Source organism: Poromitra crassiceps, assembly GCF_964638095.1.
Source record: "Poromitra crassiceps genome assembly, chromosome: 15".
In the NCBI taxonomy this organism is placed as follows: Eukaryota; Metazoa; Chordata; class Actinopteri; order Beryciformes; family Melamphaidae; genus Poromitra; species Poromitra crassiceps.
This window is the reverse complement of record NC_139634.1, coordinates 13,937,204-13,954,506: the sequence shown is the minus strand read 5'-3', so window position 1 is coordinate 13,954,506 and position 17,303 is coordinate 13,937,204. Positions and strand designations below refer to the sequence as shown.

The 17,303-nt window shown below is 43.2% G+C and overlaps 2 protein-coding genes across 2 annotated transcripts in view; both read right to left on the bottom strand.

The window, feature by feature from the left end:
* Positions 1-17,303, bottom strand: part of LOC310790632 (histone H3.2) — a gene marked incomplete at its 3' end in the record, with an annotated part of 494,832 nt that overhangs the window by 395,958 nt on the left and 81,571 nt on the right. The window lies entirely within an intron of this gene.
* slit3 (slit homolog 3) overlaps positions 1-17,303 on the bottom strand; it is a gene marked incomplete at its 5' end in the record, with an annotated part of 417,236 nt that overhangs the window by 332,796 nt on the left and 67,137 nt on the right. The window lies entirely within an intron of this gene.

Below are 17,303 nucleotides of genomic sequence, written 5' to 3'. Positions count from 1 at the left end.
TAAAACTATAAGAGGGTTTTAGGTTTTGAGTTTAACCTTTTTTTCCCCCAATGTCACTGAAACCAACCCTGGTTTTTAGGAGGATTAAGTGCATTTGAAACCACAGGCAAACAAAACAAAGACAGTATCTTTAATGTGTTTTACCTGCGTCCAGGTGTTGCTCGGTGTGTGTCTGTCTGTCTGTCACAGAGCCACTACAAACAACACTGAAACCTATTGGAGAGTTAGGCAATGCAGCTGGGGTCATTCCAGCACACGTGCATTGTTTCGCTCGAGTGGACGTCTTAGGAATTGTCTCTGCTGAATTTTTGTCAAGAGCTGTCACCAACGCTGACAGGCGAGACTTGCCCTTGGCTTTGCTGCTGTTTAGACAGGTGTTTTTGCAAAGAAAACAACCGCAGCCCGTTTCCAGCTTAAAGCGCTCACAACAGCGACGTTCCCCTAAAAGACGGAAGGAAAGAATATCACTGCAGGGATAAAGCTCGGGGAGGGTGAGGCAAAGCTTGACAGATTGGAGAAAGTCAAAGGGGGATTTGCGTCAAAATGAATTTGTCTGCCGGTTTCGTCTCGGTGGTTCCCTGTGAATCGTTTTGATGTTTTGGATGGTTTCGTGTTTGCTTACTTGCAGTTTGGGTACACACACCAGGATTTGGGTACACACTCACCAGTGAGGATGAACAAGTAAATAGAAAATACTGCATGACTCATTAAATCTGCATGCTACTTTGTCGTCTAAGAATCAATTTTAGTTTATTAGGATCCCCATTAGCTGTTATAATTGTAACAGCTGCTCTTGCTGTGGTTCACATAAAACAAAATACAAATAAAAATGGAGACAAAACAAATAACATAAAAAATACGAAAAGAAGAAGAAATAGAGTTAACAAAAGTAACCAAAACAAAACCAGTTCTTTGCTCCAAAGTCCCAATGCTTTTCCCCTCTCCTCCTTAAATTCAGTGGGCAAACATATATATATATATATATATATATATATATATATATATATATATATATATATATATATATATATATATATATATATATTCATCTTTTTCCCCCACTTTCCTACTCTTCCTTCCCTGTCTGTGTTTCCCATTGCTGAAACTGTGCGATGACAGTCTGAAAACCACACACGACAAGCTGGTAAGAGGGCCATAGTTGTGGGCCAGTGTTTTTTTGCGGGCAGAACGGGGCCAACACCCTCATGATTACCCACTCACCCTCTTCCGTTTTCCACCTGCGCAGAGTGCCAGACCCACAGCGTTGAGGGAGTAGGCAGGACTGAGTCAACCCCTCTGATGAGCTCCAGTCCCCCGGTCCCCACACTGCCTCCTATTCTCTGTTGCGGCCCGCCAGGAAGAGGATTGACAGGCAGGGCCAAGGCGAGTCAAGGGCCCACGCTGGGGCAGGGCCAAGGCGAGGCAAGGGCCCACGCTGGGGCCGAGCTGGCACCGGGGCATTCAGAGAAGCGAGGTGAGCCAGCGGCGCTTCGTTCCCAGGGTATTTCAGAGGAGCTGCTCTTGTCTGTGGGTGTCACTAAGTGTGTGTCTGCGTACGAGGATGTGTGTCAGGACAGCAGATTGCCATCTGAGAACTCTCGCCGTGGATATTGGGCTTGTTTAGACAGAGCGGCCTGTCCTCCTCGGAGGTGCCGTGTTTCTGCTCCAGCTGAAAAGCACATGATTTATTTTCGGGGCAAAGGATGTGGGCATTCAGAGGGGTCGTATTTATAGTCCGTTGGTCTGGTGGGAAGACCTGCCAGTAAAAGCAGAGATTCTGAAAAAGAGGCACGGGGACAGAGAACTGAAAGTCTCCCTCTCTTTGGAGGCCATGGATGAATGCTATTTTCAGTGGGCTGTAATGAATAGCACTTAAAAAACTGAATAGCTCTTGTATCAGATTTGAGGTCCAATGCATTGAGGGGAACAATGAGAGAGGAATAACAAAGCAAAGGCCTCTTCACAGGCTGTCTGTTATTCATTCAATCTGGAAAAAAATTAAAATCTGGGAAAAAAATCTGGTGGCACTGTAGCTACTGTATGTTGAGAACATTATAGGCTTGCATTTAACAAATCAATTGTGCAATTCTCTGATTTAAAGTAGCCTAATTATCTGTGACATTTTCATGTACATAATCTTTTGTTTTGCTGCTGTATTGTCAGTTGATAATACAAACAGTGGTTCGACCTATGAAAGCTTTTACATTTGCTCTTCTGAACAGTTGGTGTCAGGAAAAATCCTCTGGCACACAGGAAATTATGTGTTTTAGATTTGAATAAATAGAAGAAGTACTGGGTAGTTTTCATGAGCAGCGATGGCCCTAACCCTAACCCATGGCTGAACAGTCAAAGAAAAGAGCGCCACCTACAGAAACCCAAACTTCATCGACAGTAAATCCAAAGAAAAAGACGTCACAGTCCTGCCTACACTGTTTCATTGACAGGCGATCTCTGAGACGTGCAGTGCCGAACACCACAACAATAACACAATAAATAAAGAATCTCACAGAGCATCATTACTTTAAGATGAAACTGTGTGTGAGCTGATAGACAAGATAAGGAGATGGCGCGCATGTGTACACGTTAGAGAAAGTTTAATCTCGTCGGGAGTGATTAATGAACACGGTCTGCTCTCTGCTGATAATTGAGATCTCTTCTTACTCGCAGGCCTGCATGGATCGTGTGCTCGATACAAGATCTCTGTTAGGAGGAACCACAATGATATCATGCACATAGAAATGACGGTAATGATCCAACACCTGGGCACTTAACCACTTCTCACCCGCCTGGATTCGGCCTGTGCCGTACCTCAACAAAGAGACGGTTACTGGCTGGGAGCAGAGTTGGGTGTCACTTCTTACCCCATCAGCTAGACGATAAATATAGTGAAGAAAAGAGTGAATGAAACCCCGTGAAAATATCAGCAGCGAGGCAGATTACAAGGTCATTACTCAAATCGGCCCGCCTCCGTCTCTCCTGCTTTGTTATTCCTCTCGCATTGTTCCCCAAAATACTTTGGATCCAAAACCTGATACGAGAGCCATTCAGTTTGTTAAGTGCTATTCATTACAGCCCACTGAAAATAGCAGTTATCCAAAGATGACACTTTGTGGCTTTTCAAAAGGCTACTTAGGAGATACGGCACGGTTTGGAGACACCGGAAAAGTGTCAATGTGCACATAGACGTCCCACTGCAGCACTTTTTGAGGTGGGAAACTGTGGCTCTGGGATTAGGTTAATGCATCTATGGAGAGAGAGAGGGGTCATAGCCAAAATGAATTGGACACCATTGCTAATTACAGAGGGTATATCCCTTCTGGATTTGTGGAGGTATGCTAATTCCATGTTCGCCGGTACCTCAAATTATGTCCCATTTCATTTGCGACAGAGTGGAACTTTCACCCCGTATTTGACTGGAAAATTAATTTGGTATGTTGGAGCGTCTGAGAGAGACGGCGGCGCTGCTCGGGCCTCTGAGGTGGTTTATGGCTGATATGCGAGACAAGTTTCTATTTATTGACATGCATGAGTGACGGCTTCAGGTGTCCATTTCTCTCCTGGGAAAACCTCTTAAACCAGGAAAAGGTGTTGAATTGTGTTGAAAATGTGCAGCCCGTCTATCCGGTCTCTTTCCAGTCAAAAAAACGATACGGGAATAACTATTTTTCCTGCAGGTGTTGTTGGGAATGTTGTGCTTGATGATGGCTACATATCGTCACTGTAGGGCGAAAACCGAATGATAACTTTTAAGCAAATAAGAAAAGCAGTTGATCCAACTGGACACAGGTTTTGCTGAAAATTAAATTGCATCTTTATTTTTCCCCACAGCGTTTGCAAATACTGTAGGCTTATAGGCGAGGCAGGGCACGTTTATTCGTATAGCACATTTCATACACAGAGGTAATTGAAGTGCTTTACATAAACTGTAAAAAGATCCAAAAGGTCATAGTGCAACATTATTAGCTTTTTTTTTTTTTTTTTTTTTTTACTTTGTGAGTGAATTCATATGCATATAAATTATGCACTATTGTGAATGAATTCTGTAAGTGTGTTTTTACCAGTTTATATAAAATCGTCTCTTTTTCCTAAATCTACTTTGAACCAATCTACCTCACAGAATACTTTCTCTTGGTTATCTTACCTCAGTTCAAACCTCACTGCTGCAGTCACATCAGTGCTAGATTGCAGATGCGATATACAGTAGGAGATTACGGTATATAACAAGCAAACATCATGTTTTTCTTGTTTAGTCCTTGCTTAATTCTTCCTCGGCTCCTCTTCGGCCTTGTTTTTAGCTTGATGGCTGAATGTGTTTTTGACATCCGGCAGGTTTTACACTGTTTCTTAAACTGAAGAGGTCGGATAACTTTTTTCAACCAGTAGAGGAGCTTTGAATGGAGCTTTGCAGTCAACCGAACTGACTCACAAGGTTTTCATAATTCTTCTGAAACAAAGTTGAACAAATTTTTTCTGTAATGAAGAAAATGCTAATAGTATTAACAGGCTCTGGTGTTTTGGGTAACTAGGCATCGAGCCTAGTTACGCCCATAGCTCGGCTGTTGTGCGGCCTCACCCGCAGTTCGGCTGCTGCGTGGCCTCGCCTGCCCTATTGGTGCGATTGCGGTGGTGTGTGTTACTCAATAAATGTTATTGCATCAGTGATGTCACAATGCTTCCTTGTGTGTGTGTGTGCCCCATTACGATATCACTGATGACATCATTGGTGTGTGTGTGTGTGTGTGTGCCCCCTATAACATCACTGATCAGTCTTGTCACAATGCCTCCTTGTGTGTGTGTGACAGCACTGATCAGTCTTGTCACAATGCCTCCGTGTGTGTGTGTGTGTTTGTGTGTGTGTGCGCCCTTATGACATCACTTTTGACATCACACTGATGACATCACATCATTACCTCATTAGCCTAATTAAAAAATCCTTCTCCGTCAGGTCACCCGCACGGGTGCCCTTTACACACCCTGAAGGTTTCAGCTCGATCGCACGTAAAACAGCATAGCTGTGGCCGAACACAGAACAAACATTGCCCACATACTCAATTTTATATAGTTAGACCAGTAGGCCAAGATATCCCTCCCCCCCCCAGTTTTTACAGATCATGAAAGTGCAGATTGTAAGCTTTCAAATGATGTATCATAAATTGACATCTGAAAATAGTTGAAGAATTATTTGAATGTCCTAAAGCAACATTCAGAGAAAATCACCCTCAAAGTTGGTGAACAAGCTTGGTTTGCCCTGAACAAGCTTAGTTTGCTAACAAATATTTACCGTAGTGATCCTAAAACTGTTGTTTGTTATATTGAGGGCGTTCTTTAACATCTAAACTTGCGTAATGTGAAAAAAGTGTTCTTCTTCCAAAAAACAACCTTTTATCTTGATTTGTGTGATTTCGCGGTTGCCTAGTGTTGCCACTTCACCAGATGGTGTCAGGGTCTTTGGCAGCTACACGTGCGTAGGTTATTTCATGCTTCGATGTCAACCAAACTCTTTTAAGCAATCTCTGACATAGAAATGATCTTTCCCCTCCTCCTGGGAGGTCAGAGGTCAACATCATCTACTACAGCCCTGGTAGGGGTTCAGCAACTTGCTCAATGACACTTCAGTAGGGTGGATTTTTGCTGTCAAGGGGAATTGAACCCAGGCCTTCTGGTTGAAGGACAGTCTAACTAATCACTGCACCCCCCCCCCTGCTGCCCCAGCCAACAGCAATATATAGTCAAATGGGAGACTGGCACGTAACGCAGCAAAACCGAAATGTTTAAAATCACAGGATTTTTCTTGAAATGTTTGAAAGAAATGTTGTGAGACAGTGCGTGGGTCATTTCTTGGTGGTAACAGACAATGTTCTTTCACTGCGCCCCGATTTTGGATTGCGAGGAACAGAAATTGTCGGAAAATAATAGCTGCCTCATATTGAGAAGCACGAAAGCATTGACATAATGCGAGGTGACGTTAGAATTCCTTTCTCTGTCCAACACAATGTGGGCAGTGTGGAAAACCTGGATGGTGTGACTTTTTTCAGAGTATCCATCACAGCTTCACAAACCCTGCAGCTCTCACTTCTAGTACACAGTACTGTTAATCAGAAGCAGCCTGTTCTGAGGATCTAAGGTCATCAGCACAGGAGAGGACATTATTGATGGAAATAAAGGTGCCTGGCCAGACCGAAGGTCCCCTCTTACAGACCTGCTAGATGTGGAGTTTCTAGACAGGCGGCGTTGCGAACAAGGCAGAGTTGTTCGCGTCTGATTTAAGGGCTGCTTTTGTCATGGCGCGGGCCAACGAAGCGCTCATGCTTTTATTGGCTGTTTAGTCTCGTTCCATTTCTTGACCCGCATTGCAAATCCACTAAGTTAATAACTCCTTAATGTTTTCTTACTTTGAAAATAGCCTATTTGAGAGAGCGCAGCCCGCGCGATTTACCGACGTCAGCCACTTTTGAGTTGCACATCAGGAATATTATTTCTCTCCCCTACGTCTATAACATATGAAATCATTCACAGGTGGCTACTAATTCACAGTGATCTGTCAAAGCGTTTTAATCAAGACATCACATTACAAAACGTGGTGACATTGCGTGCGTGTCGAGGCGCGGTGGAACCGCCATAATTTGGAAAGAGAAGTGGCCATAGAGAAAAGTGTCACAAAAGAAGAAAGGGAGCCCGTGAGGGTCATGTTCCCATGTGCAGGCTGTTGTGTGAAGTGTCTGGTGATTGCCAGGCTGTTATGGGGATGCTGCTGGACAGCGAGGTGAGAGGCAGGTTAATTACTATACTGAGAGGGGAGGGTGAGATGCTTTACATAGCCCTTTGTGGCCTGCGGTCTTGGGTTTCCAGCGCTGGGCGGTGCGAGCAAAGGGTGGTGGCGATGATGGCAAAGGGTACGGCTGCACGGGCCAAGTCCGTCCCAGGGTCACCCCATCGATCATGTATGACAGCGCGGAGTGGCGGCGGCTCCCGGGTGAAAGACATGCGTTTATGTCCTCGGTCAGACTGTAACAGTGCGCATGTGCAGGCACAGACACTCAGGATGGGACAGTGCATGGGAAGTCTTTGTGAATGATGTCATGTAATGAATCCCATTAAAACCAATAGGTCCCAGCAAAAGAGGCAGTCTTTCTCATATCAAAAACTTTGCTCCAGTACATTGCAGCCTAGTCTGGCCTGCATGAGGAACAATGCATATCAAAGGACAGAAACATGTAGGAAGCACTAGAGGCAGTGATTACTTTGTAAATGGCGAGGTCCCGGAACATCAAGTGGTCGGTGTTCCCGTGAGTCGGTGTGGAAGGAAAAGGTTCCGGAACATCTCGAGATGGAGGCACAGTGATGCTCAGTGCAGCCATATATAGCCTACTGTAGACCTGACAGTGGTTCTCTTTCTTTTAGGCTTATATGCTCCCCCCCCTCCCATTTTCTCCCCAATTGTACTTGGCCAATTGCCCCTGCTGTCCCAGTCGTTGCTCCACCCCCTCTGCCGATCTGGGGAGAGCCGTAGACTAGCACATGCTTCCTCCGATATATGTGCAGTCGCCAGCCGCTTCTTTGCACCTGACAGCAAGGAGTTTCACCGGCAGGATGTAGCACGTGGAAGGATCTCACTATTCCCCCCAGTTGAATTTAATAAAAGGGCAGACATCTTGAATTACAGGTATATTATGCGTATACAGTATAAGGTAAACTAGTGATGCTCTTTTCTGAATGGTCTAGGGCTCTAGTTTGTAGATGTAAGGTTTCATGAGGCTGTGATTATCCTAGAGATCACAATACACAATAGGTCATTTTATACAGGGGGGTCAAGTTTCAAAAAATGGTCTCACTATAAATGAAATGTTTACTATGGGGACTAACATCATCACACATGAATACAATTGGGCTCATTGAATCCACAAGAGTCTCGGCTTTTCAGTCATACCCAATTTATGCAATTCTAATACTCTTTAGGAACCCCAGTATGCAGAAATATTCAAATAGAATATAGGCAAAAATAACACATTTGTCCTGCATGCTAAAAATGGCATGGTTTTTGCCAAAAACTGTGTGGGATTAATATAACGTGGGCATGTCTGTGAAGGAGAGACTAATTGGTACCCATAGAACCCATTCTCATTCAGATGTCTTGAGGTGAGAGGTCAAGGGACCCTTTGAAAATGGCCATGCCAGCTTTTCCCTCACCAAAGTTCAGCCTAACTTTGGAGCGTTATTTAGCCCACTTTCCGACAAGTAGCATGAACTGGTTGGTACAAATGGATGCCTTAGATCTTCTAGTTTCAGATGATACCAGAATCGTCCCTCTATTGTAGCTTTAAAATGGATCCGTTATAGCCTCTGAAGTACAATGTCGGCTGTGGGCACTAGCGTCCTCAAGGAATAAAACTCTTGTTGTTTTCATGCACACATCTTGCCCACTCAAAATGGGTCGCGACCCACCAGTTGAGAACCATTGGACTATATGACCTTAAGGCCAGTGTTGGGGGTAACGCGTTACTGTAATCACATTACTTTTGTCAAACGAGTACTGTCCCTAAGCTCAGTAATCACATTACAGTTATTAATCAAACACTTAACTCGTTACTTGGTACTAGCAAGGTAAGTATAGAGAGAAAAGATCTCTGTTTTAACAGCAGATCCTGTGCCCCATCAGACAGGGTCACTAACTGCACACCAGAATCACCCATGGTGCCAACATTTCAACTTTGTATTAGCATGCAGAACTGCACTATTAGTCGACACATAACTTTGCAGATAACTAACATCATGCATATAGAACAAGAAATCATTTTAACCTCCAAAACACATTGACAAACAAACAATTGACAAACATTGACATAAAAATCTACAAACACACACTACCCCACTTTCCTCTTCCACAGGTAAAATTTCCCAGAAAGCTTTGCATAACTTTTTACACTCTGTTTTACAATTAAATCAGGCTAAAAAGTGTTAGATAGAAATAATATTTATTTTTAACACAACATGCAATTCTGGAATATTTGAATATTGGACAAAATAAAATGAAATGAAATGTAAACCATAAGAGAAACCCACATAGAGTGATTGGGTCTGTAAATACCCCTCGCAAATACAACGTGTTATAGTGAAGTGGGCGCAGTGCGGTATGTTCCCTAATAATTGGATTGCAATCTGCCAAAAAACGCACAGTAGCACCCGCTTCCCCGTCCCCTACAACAACCTTTGAGGGGTGGAGAATGATACGCACAATACTTCGAATTTGTTGCGCGCGGAAGGACAAGAATGTGACACTGCAAATTTTGCCGTGGACAGAAGCAGCTAGCTACCGCTGCGAACACATCAAACCTCTCAAAGCATCTGCAGAGCCAAGCTGAGTCACCCGCCTCGACCCCAAGCAAGCAGCAAAAGCTTGCTTTTCACCAGGTAACATCAAAATCAGAGATGGACAGGCTTGTTGCCTTGTACATGGTAGAGGAAATGTTGTCAGTTTCAACAATGAAATCGCCATTTTTCAGAAACATATTGAGCAAAATACAGATGGCAGGGAACGGACAGCCCACCATCAGACAGGAAAGGTTTTGCAACCTACCTTATTACGATAGAGATTTGTGCTAATATAATATGGGCATATGTAAGGTTTAATGTTGTATTGTTAACTGGCAAATTACGTGACAATGCATCTCGTGCGATGTTACGGAGTAACGCAAAAGTAATGTAACGAGTAGTGTAACGAATTGCTTTCTCCAGGGTGTAATCAAGTAAAGTAAGGCATTACTTGTTTGTTAAGTAATGTGTAATACATTACTTTTTTGAGTAACGGACCCCAACTCTGCTTAAGGCTTAGAGCTTTTTAAGTTAAGTTATCCTTTATTTATCCCCATGGGAAAATTCGTCCTCTGCATTTGACCCATCCTCTACTAGGAACCTTCCTAGAACTAGGAGCAGTGGGCAGCCGCAGTGCAGCGCCCGGGGACCAACTCTAGTTCTTTTGCCAGTGCCTAGGGGCACTGACAGGATTATTAACCCTAACATACATGTCTTTGATAGTGGGAGGAAACCTGAGCACCCGGAGAAAACCTATAACAATATTTGATTATTGCATAGGCTACATAATGCTCATTTTTACAAACCTACCCTTCAATAGTAGACCAAAAATATACCGGCAGTCCGGCACTGCACAGCATACAAATGCCCACATGAGACATCTCAATTATACATAAAGGAAACTGTAATGGCTTCAACCATACAACCATTTACCAAATAAATTCTGGTTTGAGTAGTTAATTACGCATCAATATTCAACACAAATAGTTTCATAGGATATCGATTTTGAAACTAGGAAACAATGTCATCGAATAATGAAATGACAGCAATAAAACGTGTCGTGGTCATGGTCTAAACGCGACACTCAGCTGGACAGTGTTGGAAATTGCAACAAAGCGCATTTCAATTGTCAAATTCTCTTAAGATAGCGCACACAGTCATGACGCTGTCTGAAGTTTACATTAACACTCTGCAGAGCAGCTCACGTATGTGATGTGATTACAATGCGCTTGTTGCTACTTTCGAATTAGGGTATCACCTGTCTTCATATGGAATTGAGACAGGTTTTTTGAAGTGAGGGGAAAGGAAAGAAGAGTATTACATTCGCCTGGTTAAAACCATCCTGATAACGTGATCTCACCTTCTGTTTCCTTCTGTTGATCCGTCTGGCCTCCGGCCGGGCGTTTTGGGAAATTACAAAGTCCTCGTGCCAGTCATGCCAATCAGGGAGTAGGACCTGCCTCGTAGTTGACATCATAACTGGCCAATCAGGGACAACGCTGGCCAAACAGTAATGGCGGCTCCAGAAGCATCGAGCAGTAACGTTAACGTTCGTAGAGTTTACACAGCCGTAAGGGCAGTTATTGCGGAAATAGACCCAATCACAACAATTAAACAAGAACAAGAGTATGCATCAGCAGAGTTTGATTGGCTGAAGGACTGGATTTGGCGACACTGATTGGCTGAAGGAGTTGTCTGTCAAGGCAAGTAGGCTACTCCTACCTACTACTGAAATGACTGTGGATGGAGTCCAGACTGATATGTAGAGCGAAACAGAATGTGAGATCATGTTATTATCAGGATGGTTTTAACCAGGCTAGGCTAGTATTACATGACAGACACAACAACAACAACAACAACAACTTTCATGCCACAAGGTGCCAGGTCCATGCAAATACTAGCCTCCCGGAATGCTGGTCGTCCAAAACCGTGAGTTGGCACATCCTGTTCCGGCAGGATCCGGCACAAATGAAGCGCTGACTATAGGTGAAGTCAGACTTGCTATAATGAGATGTGACTTCTTAGCAAGTCTGACTTCACCTTCACTGTTTAATTTGTGTCAGATCCTGCTGGCACAAACTAAACACGGGCTATAGGTGAAGTCAGACTTGCTAAGAGGTCACATGACCACGGAGTGATTTTACCTGACTATCAAGTGACTTTAATGTGTCACTAAAACGTCTGCTGGCTTCAGGGTGATGCTTACAACAGTGTGAAAAGTACCCTGGATATCCAGTGTCTGGGTTAGGGTTAATTTTAGTATCGGGTTTAGGGTTAGAAAATTAGGGTCAAGCTAGGGTTAGTGTTGGTGTTAGGCAAAGATCAGGGTTAGAGTTACATAGTCTGGAGAGATACAATGAATAGGCAAAAGACACTTTGTTGCAAATCTACTTTTGTTACCTTATAGTCTAGTATGACCACTAGTAAAACAGTAAATAGTGCTATCAGGAACCCAATGCTCATTCCCTTTTGATTTTCCAACATTAGCACAAGTTGCCCTCTCACTTTTCCTCTCACTGTCTCCCTTCCTCTCTCTTGCACTCTCTCTCTCTCTCTCACATGCACACACAGAAATATCATTATTGCACTTCGAACTAATCCTCTTGGATATTTACTCTATTCCTTATTCAAAACTTCAACTCAGCCTCAGGCCTTTTTGAATCCCTTCATTATTTTTCCAGTGGGAGGCTGTACGGAGGAAACTGTTGATTTACAACCCCAGAAAGCTACTCCAGCGTGTCTCTGCAGGTACATTAACAAAAGCACAAATGCTGATTTTTAGCTTTCAGTATCGGAGCTCCATTAAAAGTTTGTATGTCTTGAGAGCCCTATGTTGTCATGGCTATGTCTGGGTTTATTTTCTTGCCCCTGAAACATAGTGCAGTGTTTTTGGAGTTCATTAAGTAAATGAACAGGTGTTTCCCTCCCCTTAAGTCTTCATACACAGCTAATGAGCCAACTTAAGTGTGTTTAAACTATTAGGCCATTAGGGACGGGAAATGTACAAAACGCTGAACACACAACCACATTAGCTGTGTGTACATGCGCCGCTAACTCATACAATGTGGAGTTTTCATATGTGATTCTCAAGCAAATCAGCAAGCTCTCTGTGTGTGTTTTTGAATGCTAATCGTATCATTAGTGATGACACACTTTTGAAAAATGGCAAAGTTGAAAATAATGATGTTTTTTCTGCTGGAAATGGGCCCAGGCCCCATTCATTTAATTAACCCCTTTATTAATGTGCTGCTAATGAATAAAAATAGGCTGCTGGATGCCCTCTGTGAGAGTATTGGTCATTTGTAGGGCGAAAGTTGAGGAAAAATAAATAGATTTTGCGGTGAACTTGATTTTATGTTTGGCTTTGGGTAAAACCCTGATTTTCTCCATGGAGGCCGGAGTCAGACAGAATTATTGTTGCCTTATTTAAAATATGCTTGTTTATCCAATGTAAAGTGACCTTATCCCCGTGAAAGGAGGGCGATTATCTATGGTTTTCTTGATTGAAGTTAGGTGGGGGAACTGTATTAGAGGCCAAATGGAGAAACCGGCAACCCACATTGCAGTTGCTTTCAATTCAGTCAGCGTGTTCTTCTGTGGTTATCCTTTGATAACATATGGTTCAAATTTAATTCACACAATTAATCAATGAAATTAAAGCACAGAAAACCTTCCGTAATCTAGATGCTGTCAAATCTAGATGCTGTAAAAACGTCCCACTTAGTTCGGCCGGTAACACGAGACATTTTCCACAAAGTGCTTCGCACAAACAAAACATTTGACTTGCACGCCGCTTGGCACTTCATCAGCGCGCTATATATCTCAATAATTCACCACAGTCACAGTTGGCCCATGAAAAAGAGAAACTGTGTAGCGCTCATGGGAGGAAAAACCTGATCCGCCTCCTAACAAGAGGGAAGTGTGAAGATGACAAAGCCGTCCCATCTGACACCCAACCCCACAAACAGCCATCTGTCATCATTATAAGTGGCGCCTGATGTGCTGCACTTAAGAGGCACCTTGAATCTTTTATGCTCCACCGCCAATTAAGCTGGGCCAATTATCTTCTGAATAATTGAGTCAAATTTGGAAACCTAATCACTTATTCATAAACTGGCCAATAGCAGCATTTGATAGTCAGAGGTTGGCGGGTACGTGCCCCCCCCCCCCCTCTCCCCATTAAAGTATGTCTTTACTGCGTTACTTATTCATGTATTTTGATGGGCCAATGTTGTCTTCGCATCAGCTCAGTGCCAATGTCCTCCCCCTTTAGCAAAGCCAAGTCTTTGGTTATTCATATTCTGGGCCCCGGACAATAGGAACCTCTTCATACTCCATAACAGATAATCCTCTCAACGCAAAAGTCACCTGTCTCAGGTGTATCGAGGGAGAATGTCAGCTGAAACACTATCGCTGCGATAGACTGCGCAAAAAAATATTTTCTCCCCCTTTTGTTCGTTTGACAGGACTTAACACCACTTACAGCCTTTTTGACAGGTCCTGGAATTATATTATCCGCCATTGTGTTCTGGGGTGTGGAAATTAAATCATGCAACAGGGGATTTGATGACACATTATATTCATTTTAACAAGAGTCATTAATATCTGTAGTATCTGGTGACTAATCCCAAAACTGGCACAATGAGGAAGAGGGGAAGAAGGTGTGGAGGGTTTTCTGTGTCCATCTCCTCCTGTCTGCCTGGGCTTCCTTCTTCCTCTTTCCAGAACAAATCCAGCAGAGAGCCTCTGAAAGGAATTAATCCCCATCGGGACCAATGTGAACCTTGTCCAGTAGAACAAGTCCACTATGATCTGCAACAAATTTCATCAAAGGTATAAAGAGCAAGGAAACGTCTCTTTCAGAGCTTTTGTTTGGCCTGTCAGACAGGCGCCAGTTTACCGTCACGGCAAAATTGGTCAGTGCTGTGTATTAAATTAAACCTTGATAGTCAATTATTGTACAACAATAAAGCAATTTCTACTACAATATGTAGTAATAATCTCAAGCACTTTAGGATAAAAGACACAAAATTGACAACAAAATAAATAAAAAAACAAGCTAATGAATATAAAAGCAAGGAGTCACAGATTCAATTATTTTTTCCTGACAAAATTAATTTATAGCTGATCTCTCTTACAGTAGCAACCATTGACGGAATGCTGATTCATGTATTTGTCTTTCCTTGGCATTGCAGACATTTTTTTGTCAAACATAATTTAGAGGATTTGGTGTGAAAGGAATTTTAAGTGACATTTTGGCCCAAAATGAGTCTCATAATCATTGAGCAGCTCTTGTTTAGGTGATGCAACTGTAGTTGAGCCAACATGCAGCAAAAAGTGGGACATCTACAGTGCGTGACAAAGCCAAAGAACAGAGAAATTACTTAATTTCTCTCCTGTCCCGACTCAAGTATTGTTGGTACAGAAGCGCACTGCATAGTGTTCAGTAGCATTCATGGGTATCATTTTTGCAGATATGAAATCCAAACCTAAATCCTTATTACCTGTTTGTTTTTGTAGGGCAGCACAGCGGCTACATCTAGAAGGAAAGGTAAGTTTATTTGTACAGCTCATTTCATTCACACAGGCAATTCAAAGTGCTTTACATACAATGGATAAAACAAAAGAGCATAGAGAAATAAAAAGATTACAAAGTGAAAAAGATTCAAAACAAAACAACAAAACAAGCAAAATGCATTACATTACAACTAAGAATCAAATTAAGTAAAATAGAAAAATAGCCCCCCCCCCCCCCCCCAAATGAAAAAGAACATAGTGGCGTTACTTCCTAGTAGTCAGTCACTCTCTCACTGCTCACTGTCACCCCCCAATATTTTATTTTTCAGAACAACAGAAACAAAAACAAACTCAGACATGGAAAAAGAAAAAAACATACACATACCAACATTCCAAAGTAGTGCTACTGGCCACATAATGTGCTTATGTGTTTGTAATAAATGTGCATAGAATCCCACACAAAGAGTCCCTGAAAAATCAGCTGGGAGAGTTACCCATCGCCCCTAACCTCGTCCAAGTGGGCCAGAAACGGGCCCCAAATACCGGTAGTTGAAAATGTGTTAAGCGAGTTGGTCCTCAGGAACCTGAGTCTCTTCGTGTGCACAACCAAAACCATGTCCGTCAGCCACAGTTGAAAAGGAGGAGGAGAGGGAGACTTCCACTCCTTCAAAATGAGTCTCTTGGCGACAGTCATCCGCTGTGTCAGAGGACTGTTGCACAGCCATAGGGAGGAGCAGAGAGGATTCCGAGCATTGGTATTGAGTAGTCACTCTCACACTGGTGATACTGTGGGCCAGTAGGCTATATGATTGTGCCTTACTTCTCCAGAGATCATCAGAACTGAAACATATTTTTGCCGGCCTGGTGAGACTGTCAACCAGTATACGATTAAATCCATATTCGCACGGGACTAAAATTACTGTTGCCTACCTGGGGACCTGTGGTAATTTGTAATAATTGCAGAGGTTGTCTGTGATCTTAATCCCATGCCAATCTGCCATGTCCGTAATTTGTAAAGGAAAAATTCCACCGCAAATTACCTACCATATTAAGTCGAACACAGAGGTCATGTGATAAGGTTAGTCCTGTGCGAATCGGCATCTCTGTGATTTGGGGACGTCGTATTTTAGTTTCTCTCTCTCTCTCTCTCTCTCTCTCTCTCTCTCTCTGCCTTTTTTTTGTCTCTTTTCCGGTCGAGAATTATGGAGGCTGTGCCTGAGTTGGCAATTAAAAATTAAATTTTTTGACAGCATTTTGGGTGCAAATTGAGGAGGGTCATCTCACTGCCTATACACAGCATGGAGACCGCCTGCCTGCAGTCTTCCACAGTTAAAACAGTAGAGCGGCAAGTGACTAATACGTTTAACCCCTCCCCGCTCTCCGCTCTTGTGGGTCGGCGTGAGTTGGAGGCCGGTATCGGCAATGTTAAACCAAGCGGGGGATAATGTCAAGACAATTTGAGTTAAATACAGACTTTGATTGTCCCGTGTCAATGCGCCGCACGAAACACAGAAGTGGCGGGGGAATTTCTTAATCACGAGGTGATACTAGTCCCGTGCGAATAGGGCTGCAGTGTGCTTTACCTCTTCAAAGATAATCACAACTTAAAAGTCCTTTTATCAGCCTTATGCTTCCAAAACTATTGCTCACAACGTTATGTTTACAGCTGCAGCAGCATCTTCTGCCACCAGGCATGATCACAGACCTGGAGGAGACGTGAGCCTATCCAATAGCAGCGAGCCACCAGCTGTGAAAAGGGTTGCCCGTCCGTCCGCCTGGCTGTGTCGCTGCTGCTGTTGAGTGACAGCACGGTTAATATTTGATGAGGGCCTTGGGATGATCCAAAGGTTGCTCTCTCAAGAGTGTGTGATGCAGGGAACACCCAAGCCATCCGCTATTGTTACCCCCCTCGTCCGGCCCGGCTATTCATAGACCAAAGGATTGGGTTCTGCACTCCCACTCTGAGAGTTTCGTTGAAGACAGAAACACAATGAAGTCAGAGTAACAAAGGTGGCCGTGCCCTTCTCATCACTATCACCTGAGCTCCTCCATAACGGGATTGCTGGGATGATGGACAACCTAAATAGAGAAAAGGGCTCATCTAAGTTTGCTGTTAATATTACACTGTAACCAATTGGAAATGCTGTTAATCTAATGTATACACTCTGTACACCTCGACGTATAACCCCTATAAAATATATGTAAATATTTTCAAATACTGTATGTGCTAGGAATCTTAATTCAATCATTACACATTACAACAATTAATCATTACATCAGCAGCACAGCTGCACACAGCGTTTGATAGCAGAAACTGCCACAAATTAAACCATGGACCCCCATTTGATCTGGGGGCCCCCTGGAACCCCCTCAAGGACCCCCAGCGGTCCCCAGACCCCCATTTGAGAACCACTGGCTTAAATAGACCAGAATGCAGCCACAAGATGTTCAATAGCATTAGTAGCAACAATGTGAAA